Source organism: Arachis ipaensis, chromosome B05 (assembly GCF_000816755.2).
Source record: "Arachis ipaensis cultivar K30076 chromosome B05, Araip1.1, whole genome shotgun sequence".
NCBI lineage: Eukaryota > Viridiplantae > Streptophyta > Magnoliopsida > Fabales > Fabaceae > Arachis > Arachis ipaensis.
Genome location: NC_029789.2, coordinates 102,600,766 through 102,610,986, shown reverse-complemented (window position 1 = coordinate 102,610,986; position 10,221 = coordinate 102,600,766). Strand labels below are relative to the sequence as shown.

General features: G+C 40.2%; 1 long non-coding RNA gene across 1 annotated transcript in view; it reads left to right on the top strand.

Annotated features, from left to right (window-relative positions):
- LOC107641964 overlaps nucleotides 3,422–10,221 on the top strand; it is a 10,711-nt gene continuing 3,911 nt past the window's right edge. Inside the window, exon 1 of the long non-coding RNA XR_001620547.2 lies at nucleotides 3,422–3,456. This is a non-coding gene — a long non-coding RNA (uncharacterized LOC107641964). The remainder of the gene's footprint in view (nucleotides 3,457–10,221) is intronic.

The following is a 10,221-nucleotide window of genomic DNA, read 5'->3' as shown; positions in this document are numbered from 1 at the left end:
CCACTGGAAGCGTCAAATCTTCTTTTAACTGAACCGATTCAGGTTCTAACACATGGCTAGCATCAGGAATGTACTTCCGAAGCTGTGACACGTGAAACACGTCGTGCAGGTTTGTAAGATGAGGTGATAGAGCCATCTGATATGCCACCGGTCCAACCCTTTCCAGGATCTGAAATGGACCGATGTACCGAGGATTCAACTTCTTTGCTTTAATCGCCCTACCTACTCCCGTGGTTGGAGTAACCTTAAGGAAAACATGATCTCCTTCCTCAAATTCCAAGGGCTTCCGTCTTTGATCGGCGTAACTCTTCTGGCGACTCTGCGCCGTAAGCATCCTATCTCGGATTTTCTTGACTTGTTCAGTGGTCTCAGCTATCATCTCCGGCCCCAACAAGCCTTTCTCTCCAGCTTCATACCAACATAGTGGAGATTGACATTTCCTCCCATACAATGTCTCATACGGAGCCATTCCGATACTCGCATGGTAACTATTATTGTATGCAAACTCCACTAACGGCATATACCGATCCCAACTCACCGGTTGGTCCAAAACACAAGCTCTCAACATATCCTCTAGTGTTTGGATTGTCCTCTCGGATTGACCATCTGTTTGAGGATGGTAAGCCGTACTCAAGCTTAGTCGGGTTCCGAAAGCTTTCTGAAATGCACCCCAAAACCTCGAAGTAAAGCGAGGATCTCTATCAGAGATTATAGTAGCCGATACGCCATGAAGTCTCACAATCTCCTTTATGTACAACCGTGCTAGTTCCTCAAGGGTGTAAGTCATCCGAATGGGTAAAAAGTGAGCTGATTTTGTTAGTCGGCCCACAATCACCCAGATAGCATCAAAACCAGTCCTAGTCTTTGGCAATCCTGATACAAAGTCCATTTCAATACTTTCTCACTTCCATTGCAGAACCTTTAAAGGTTGCAACATCCTGGAAGGTCTTTGATGTTCAATCTTCACCTTTTGACAAGTTAAGCACTTTGAAACATATTCCGCCACATCATTCTTCATGCCTGGCCACCAAAGCATCGCCTTTAAATCATGGTACATTTTAGTACTTCCCGGGTGAATGGAGAATCCGCTTTTGTGTGCCTCCTTTAAGATATCTTGCCTCAAAGTGCCAACATCCGGCACAATGATTCTACCCTTGAATCTCCATAACCCATCTTTTTCTTCCGACACTCTCCACTGTTTTCCTTGCTCGATAGCCGGTAACACCTTCCATAACGCTTCATCATTTTCATGAGCCTTTAGGAGTTTGGACTTAAAGTCACTCGAGATTTCTAATCGCCTCAAACACAAAGTTCCAAATACTTCTTGAGCACCAATTTGTAGACTCTCGAATCCCTTGAGCAACTTCTCCTCTTGAAGCATCATCCAAGCCGCATATAACGACTTCCGACTTAACGCATCCGCCACTACATTCGCCTTTCTCGGATGGTAATTCAACTCAAAGTCGTAGTCCTTTAATAATTCCATCCACCTTCTCTGCCTCATATTAAGCTCTTTCTGATCAAAGAGATATTTCAAACTCTTGTGATCAGAGAAGACTTGGAACTTAACCCCATAGAGGTAATGCCTCCACACCTTTAGCGCAAACACGACCGCAGCAAGTTCCAAATCATGCGTAGGGTAACCAACTTTATGCGGTCTCAACTGGCGTGAGGCAGACGCCACCACATTATGATGCTGCATCAGCACGCATCCTAGACCCTTTAGTGAGGCATCACAGTACACCTCAAACAGTTTGTTCGGCTCAGGTAACACCAACACAGGTGCAGTGGTCAACTTTTTCTTCAACGCCTAAAAGCTCTCCTCACACTCAGGAGTCCAAACAAATGGTGTGTCTTTGCGGGTTAACTTTGTCAACGGCAAGGCTAATTGCGAAAAGCCTTTGATGAATCTTCGGTAATAGCCAGCTAAGCCCAGAAAACTCCTTATCTCAGTTACTGTGGTTGGTTGCTTCCAATCCATCACAGCCTCCACCTTAGCTAGATCTATGGCTATTCCCTTCTTACTCATCACGTGACCCAAAAACTTTATCTCATCCTTCCAAAACTCACACTTAGACAGTTTCGCATAGAGTTTTTTCTCCTTTAGAATCTGTAACACGGTCCTCAAGTGTTCCGCATGCTCTTCTTCAGTCTTGGAGTAAATCAGTATGTCGTCAATGAAGACAACAACGAATTTATCCAGAAACGGACGGAACACTCTATTCATGTAATCCATGAATACTGCAGGAGCGTTCGTCAGCCCAAAGGACATTATAGTCACTACAAGAAAATGGAATATTTGTAACAAAAAATTTGTATCAAATTTAAAATTGTTACAAAAGAATAGTATTTTGTAATAATAATTAGTGATTGTTACAAAAGGATAATGTTTTGTAACAACATTACAAGTTGTTACAAAACATGATAATATTTTGTAACAACCTGTTTTATTTTGTTACAAATTATGTTAGTTTTGTAACAAGATGGTGTTTTGTTACAAAATATTGTAATATTTCGTAACAAAAAAAAAAATAAGTTGCAAAAATTCAAAATATTTTGTAAAAAAATATTTTTTTGTTTCAAAAACTCCAATTGAATTTTATTAAAAATATTTTACTCAAATTAAATCCAAAATTTCTAATTCTATACACAAACCCTAACCCTTTTACCCCACCGTCTTACTGCCATTCACCACTGCCATCCCTTCCCAAAAACCTAATACTCAGCTGCTTTTGAAAACAAACGAAAAGAAAGAAAGAAAGAAAGAAAGAAAGAAAGAAAGAAAGAAAGAAAGAGAGGGAGCGAAGAGGAGAAAGGGGAAAAAGAAAGGGAGACGTCGTCGCTGCTGCCACCGTCGAGGGAGAGAGAGCACGTCGCGAGCCAGAGACGCCGCCAGGGAGAAGAGGAGCCGTTGTGCTCTGCCGATGACCAGCCGCTGTCGAACTTCGAAGAGAGAAAGACAGTGCGCGAAGATGAGAGAGAGGGGAAGCCGATCCTGTGACCGCCGCCGCACCCAGTCGCCGTCAACGTTACGAGAGCTTGTCGCCGTCACTGGCGAGAGTCGTCGCCGCTGCTGTTGCTGAAGCCACTGTCTTCGTTAGTTACTCAGTCTTGTCTCTGTTTTTGGTCCTCCTTGTGTGCCGAAGTCGCTGCTGCCATGATGGGTGGTCGTGGGGTTGCTTGTGCTTAAACAAAGCTATTACTACTGCTGCTCCTTGTCGTTTGTTCCTTTCAAGTTTTAGTAAGTTGTCCTTGTTCCAAAACCCTTATTGTTACCGTTCTGTTTTCATGGTTGATTGAGAATGTTGAGATATTAATATGTTAGGGTTATGTCAATACCACTGCAAATTGTTCATTGGTATTGCCGTTGCTGATCTGATTTAAGGCTATTGCTGCTGCTGCGGGTTAGAACGAAGTTGAAGTCATGCTTAATTTTGTGGCTTTCGACTAACTGAGGTAGGGGATTTGTTTTAAAAATAAATGTTTTAAGTTATGAATGTCAATAAAATTAAATAAGTAACTGTAAATGGTTTATGATTGCTTTGTGTGAATAATTGTTAGTATTGAGTTGAATCATAGCTATAATTGGTGATTGGTTTAATGATTTAATGTAATGATTATTGATGATGTTGTGTATTTTGATGATGTTGTGTATTTTGAAGTTATACTTGCTGCTAGTACTTGTTGATGTTGCTTTTGTGTATGGAATGTTGCTATGGCTGCTGAAAATTGATTTTATGAATCAGAACTTGAGATATGTTGTTATAGATGAGATGCTGAAGAATGGATGCTGTGATAATATGGTTACGTTGCACCTATGATATGTGATGAGCGGATAATTTATACGCTTTTTGGCATTGTTTTTAGTATGTTTTTAGTAGAATCTGGTTACTTTTAGGGATGTTTTCATTAGTTTTTATGTTAAATTTACATTTCTGGACTTTACTATGAGTTTGTGTGTTTTTCTGTGATTTCAGGTATTTTCTGGCTGAAATTGAGGGACTTGAGCAAAAATCAGATTTAGAGGTTGAAGAAGGACTGCTGATGCTGTTGGATTCTGACCTCCCTGCACTCAAAATAGATTTTCTGGAGCTACAGAACTCAAAATGGCGCGCTTCCAATTGCGTTGGAAAGTATACGTCCAGGGCTTTCCAGCAATATATAATAGTTCATGCTTTGCCCAAGTTTAGATGACGCAAACTGGCGTACAACGCCAGCTCTCTGCCCAATTCTGGCGTCCAGCGCCAGAAACAAGTTGCAAAGTGGAGTTCAACGCCCAAAATGGCACAAAAGCTGGCGTTCAACTCCAAGAATGACCTCTCCACGTGTAGACTTCAAGCTCAGCCCAAGAACACACCAAGTGGGTCCCGAAAGTGGATTTATGCATCAATTACTTACTTCTGTAAACCCTAGTGACTAGTTTAGTATAAATAGAACTTTTTATCATTGTATTCGCAGTCTTGGTTACTCCGGTTCCCCTCTGGGGCCGAGACCAATGAACTCCATTATCACTTATGTATTTTCAACGGTAGAATTTCTACACTCCATAGATTAAGGTGTGGAGCCTTGCTGTTCCTCAAAGATTAATGCAAAGTACTACTGTTTTTCTATTCAATTCAACTTGTTCCGCTTCTAAGATATTCATTCGCACTTCAACCTGAATGTGATGAACGTTACAATCATCATCATTCCTTATGAACGCGTGCCTGACAACCACTTCCGTTCTACCTTAGATTGAATGAGTATCTCTTAGATCTCTTAATCAGAATCTTCGTGGTGTAAGCTAGATTGATGGCGGCATTCATGAGAATCCGGAAAGTCTAAACCTTGTCTTTGATATTCCGAGTAGGATTCAAGGATTGAATGACTGTGACGAGTTTCAAACTCGCGAGTGCTGGGCGTAGTGACAGACGCAAAAGGAGGGTGAATCCTATTCCAGCATGATCGAGAGCCTCAGATGATTAGCCGTGCTGTGACAGAGCATTTGGACCATTTTCAGAAGAGGATGGGATGTAGCCATTGACAACGGTGATGCCCTTACATAAAGCCAGCCATGAAAAGGAGTAGGATTGATTGGATGAAGGCAGCAGGAAAGCAGAGGTTCAGAGGAACGAAAGCATCTCTATGCGCTTCTCTGAAATTCTCACTAATGATTTACATAAGTATTTCTATCCTTCTTTTATTATTTATTTTCGAAAACTCCATAACTATTTTATATCCGCCTGACTGAGATTTACAAGGTGACCATAGCTTGCTTCAAGCCGACAATCTCCGTGGGATCGACCCTTACTCACGTAAGGTTTATTACTTGGACGACCCAGTGCACTTGCTGGTTAGTTGTATCGAAGTTGTGACAAATTATGAATTGAGATTAGAGCACCAAGTTTTTGGAGCCATTACCAGAGATCACAATTTCGTGCACCAAGTTTTTGGCGCCGTTGCCGGGGATTGTTCGAGTTTGGACAACTGACGGTTCATCTTGTTGCTCAGATTGGGTAACTTTCTTTTCGTTTTCTTTTCAAAAAAAAAAATTTTCGAAAAAATTCATGCATTCATAGTGTTCTTCATGATCTTCAAGTTGTTCTTGGTAAGTCTTCTTGTTTGATCTTGATGTTTTCTTGTTTTGTGTTGTATGGTGTTTTTCATATGTATTCTTGACTTCTTAGTGCCTAAGCATTAAAGATTTCTAAGTTTGGTGTCTTGCATGTTTTCTTTGCATATAAAAATTTTCAAAAAAATGTTCTGGATGTTCATCATGACATTCAAAGTGTTCTTGGTGTTCATCTTGACATTCATAGTGTTCTTGCATTCATCACATATTTTGATCCAAAATTTTCATGCATTGAGTCTTTTTTCATGTTTTTTCCCTCTCATCATTAAAAATTCAAAAATCAAAAAAATATATTTCCCTTTTTCACTCATAAAATTCGAAAATTAGATTTGACTTTTTCAAAAAATTTTAAAATCTAGTTGTTTTCTATGAGTCAAATCAAATTTTCAATTTAAAAATCTTATCTTTTTCATTATTTTCGAAAATTTCAAAAATCTTTTTCAAAATATTTTTCAAAAATCTTTTTCTTATCTTTACCTCATAATTTTCGAAAATAACATCATCAATTAATGTTTTGATTCAAAAATTTCAAGTTTGTTACTTGCTTGTTAAGAAAGATTCAAACTTTAAGTTCTAGAATCATATCTTGTGATTTTTTGTGAATCAAGTCATTAATTGTGGTTTTAAAAATCAAATCTTTTTCAAAAACTAACTTCAATCATATCTTTTCTAACTTCCTATCTTCTTATCTTTTCAAAAATTGATTTTCAAATTTGTTTCAACTAACTAACTAACTTTTTGTTTGTTTCTTATCTTTTTCAAAACTACCTAACTAACTCTCTCTCTCTAAGTTTCGAAAATATCTTCCCTCTTTTTCAAAATTTTTTTTAATTAACTAATTATTTTAATTTTTGATTTTAATTTTCGAAAAGTTACTAACCTTTTTCAAAAACTATTTTCAAAAATCACTAACTCTTTTTCAAAAATTATTTTCGAAAATTCTTCTTCTCTCTCATCTTATTCTATTTATTTATTCATCCACTAACATCTCTTCCTCACCAAAAATCTGAACTCCCTCTCTCTTTCTGAGTTCAGATTTTCTTCTTCTTTTCTTCTACTCACACAGGGACCTCTATACTGTGGTAAAAAGGATCCCTATTATTATTATTATTTTTCTGTCCCTCTTTTTCATATGAGCAGGAGCAAGGACAAGAATATTCTTGTTGAAGCAGATCCAGAACCTGAAAGGACTCTGAAGAGGAAACTAAGAGAAGCTAAATTACAACAATCCAGCAAGCACCTTTCATAAATTTTTGAACAAGAAGAGGAGATGGCAGCCGAAAATAAAAATAATACAAGGAGAATGTTTGGTGACTTTACTGCACCTAATTCCAATTTACATGGAAGAAGCATCTCCATCCCTGCCATTGGAGCAAACAACTTTGAGCTGAAACCTCAATTAGTTTCTCTGATGCAGCAGAACTGCAAGTTTCATGGACTTCCATCTGAAGATCCTTTTCAGTTCTTAACTGAATTTTTGCAGATATGTGATACTCCCTTATGGAAACACCTATAACCCATCATGGAGAAATCATCCAAATTTCTCATGGAAGGATCAAAAGCCTCAACAAGGCTTTAATAATGGTGGAAGAAATAGGTTTAACAGTAGTAAACCTTTTCCATCATCCACTCAGCAATAGACAGAGAACTCTGGACAAAATACCTCTAATTTAGTAAACTTAGTCTCTGATCTGTCCAAGGCCACTGTAAGTTTCATGAATGAAACAAGGTCTTCCATTAGAAATTTGGAAGCACAAGTGGGCCAGCTGAGTAAAAGGATCACTGAAATCCCTCCTAGTACTCTCCCAAGCAATACAGAAGAAAATCCAAAAGGAGAGTGCAAGGCCATTGAATTAATCACCATGGCCGAACCTGTGAAGGAAGGAGAGGACGTGAATCCCAATAAGGAAGACCTCCTGGGACGTCCAGTGATCAATAAGGAGTTTCCCTTTGAGGAACCAAAGAAATCTGAGACTCATCTAGAGACCATAGAGATTCCATTAAACCTCCTTATGCCATTCATGAGCTCTGATGAGTATTCCTCTTCTGAAGAGAATGAGGATGTTACTGAAGAGCAAGCTGCCAAGTTTCTTGGTGCAATCATGAAGCTGAATGCCAAATTATTTGGTATTGAGACTTGCGAAGATGAACCTCCCTTGTTCAATAATGAACTGAGTGATCTGGATCAACTGACATTGCCTCAGAAGAAACAGGATCCTAGAAAGTTCTTAATACCTTGTACCATAGGCACCATGATCTTTAAAGCTCCGTGTGACCTTGGTTCAGGAATAAACCTCATGCCCCTCTCTGTAATAGAGAAACTGGAAATCTTTGGGGTGCAAGCCACTAGAATCTCATTAGAGATGGCAGATAATTCAAGAAAACATGCTTATGGACAAGTAGAGGACAAAGGCCTTTACATCCCTGCTGATTTCATAGTCCTAGATACTGGGAAGGATGAGGATGAATTCATCATCCTTGGAAGACCCTTCCTAGCCACAGCAAGAGCTGTGATTGATGTTGACAGAAGTGAATTAGTCCTTCAATTGAATGGGGACTCCCTTGTGTTTACAACTCAAGGTTATCCTTCTATAAACATGGAGAGGAAGCATAAAAAGCTTCTCTCAAAACAGAGTCAACCAGAGCCCCCACAGTCAAACTCTAAGTTTGGTGTTGGGAGGCCACAACCAAACTCTAAGTTTGGTGTTGGGAAGTCTCAACAATGCTCTGAACATCTGTGAGGCTCCATGAGAGCCCACTGTCAAGCTATTGACATTAAAGAAGCGCTTGTTGGGAGGCAACCCAATTTTTATTTATCTAATCATATTCTTCTTGTTCTTTCATGTTTTATTAGGTTCATGATCATGTGGAGTCACAAAATAAATATAAAAATTAAAAATGGAATCAAAAACAGCAGAAGAAAAATCACACCCTGGAGGAAGGCCTTACTGGCGTTTAAACGCCAGTAAGAAGCATGTTTTGGGCGTTCAACGCCAGAACAGAGCATGGTTATGGCGCTGAACGCCAGAAATAGGCAGCATCTGGGCGTTTGAACGCCAGAAATGCACCCTGGAGAAGAGCTGGCGCTGAACGCCCAGAACAAGCATGGTTCTGGCGTTCAACGCCAGAAATGGGCAACAAATGGGCGTTCAACGCCCAGAACAAGCACCAATCTGGCACTGAACGCCCAGAGTTGTGTGCAAGGGCATTTTGCATGCCTAATTTGGTGCAAGGTTGTAAATCCTTGAACACCTCAGGATCTGTGGACCCCACAGGATCCCCACCTACCTCCACTTACTTCATCTCACCCCTCTCTCACACAATTCCATAAACACTCTTCCCCAAAACCCTTCACCAATCACCTCAATCTCTCTTCCCCATCACCTCTTCACCACTCACATCCATCCACTCTTCCCCATAAACCTACCTCATAAACTCCACCTACCTTCAAAATTCAAAATCAATTTCCCACCCAAACCCACCTTAAATGGCCGAACTTACCCCCCTCCCTTCCCTTTATATAACCCTCCATTCTTCCTCATTTTCACACAACACAACCCTCTTTTCTCTTCTTGGCCGAAACACACCTCCCCCCATCTCCTCCATATTTTCTTCTTCTTCATCATCTATTCTTTCTTTTCTTGCTCGAGGGCGAGCAAAATTCTAAGTTTGGTGTGGTAAAAGCATAAGCTTTTTGTTTTTTCATTACCATTGATGGCACCTAAGACCGGAGAACCCTCTAGAAAAGGGAAAGGGAAGACAAAAGCTTCCACCTCCGAGTCATGGGAGATGGAAATGTTCATCTCCAAAGCTCATCAAGACCACTTCTATGATGTTGTGGCTAAGAAGAAGGTGATCCCCGAGGTCCCTTTCAAACTCAAGAAAAATGAGTATCCGGAGATCCGACATGAAATCCAAAGAAGAGGTTGGGAAGTTCTAACAAACCCCATCCAACAAGTCGGCATCCTAATGGTTCAAGAGTTCTATGCCAATGCATGGATCACTAGGAACCATGATCAAACTAAGAACCCGGACCCAAAGAATTATCTCACCATGGTTCGGGGGAAATACTTAGATTTTAGTCTGAAAAATGTAAGGTTGGCGTTTAACTTGCCTATGATGCAAGGAGATGCACACCCCTACACTAGAAGGGTCAACTTTAATCAAAGGTTGGACCAAGTCCTCATGGACATATGTGTGGAAGGAGCTCAATGGAAGATTGACTCCAAAGGCAAGCCGGTTCAACTAAGAAGACTGGACCTCAAGCCTGTGGCTAGAGGATGGTTGGAGTTCATCCAACGCTCCATCATCCCCACTAGCAACCGATCTGAAGTTACTATGGATCGGGCCATCATGATTCATAGCATCATGATTGGAGAGGAAGTAGAAGTTTATGAAGTCATCTCTCTTGAACTCTACAAAATAGCCGAAAAGTCCTCCCCCATGGCAAGGCTAGCTTTTCCTCATCTCATCTGCCATCTCTGTTACTCAGCTGGAGCTTTCATAGAAGGAGACATTCCCATTGAGGAAGAGAAGCCCATCACTAAGAAAAGGATGGAGCAAGCAAGAGAGCCCATTCATGGAGCTCAAGAGGCACATGAAGCTCATCC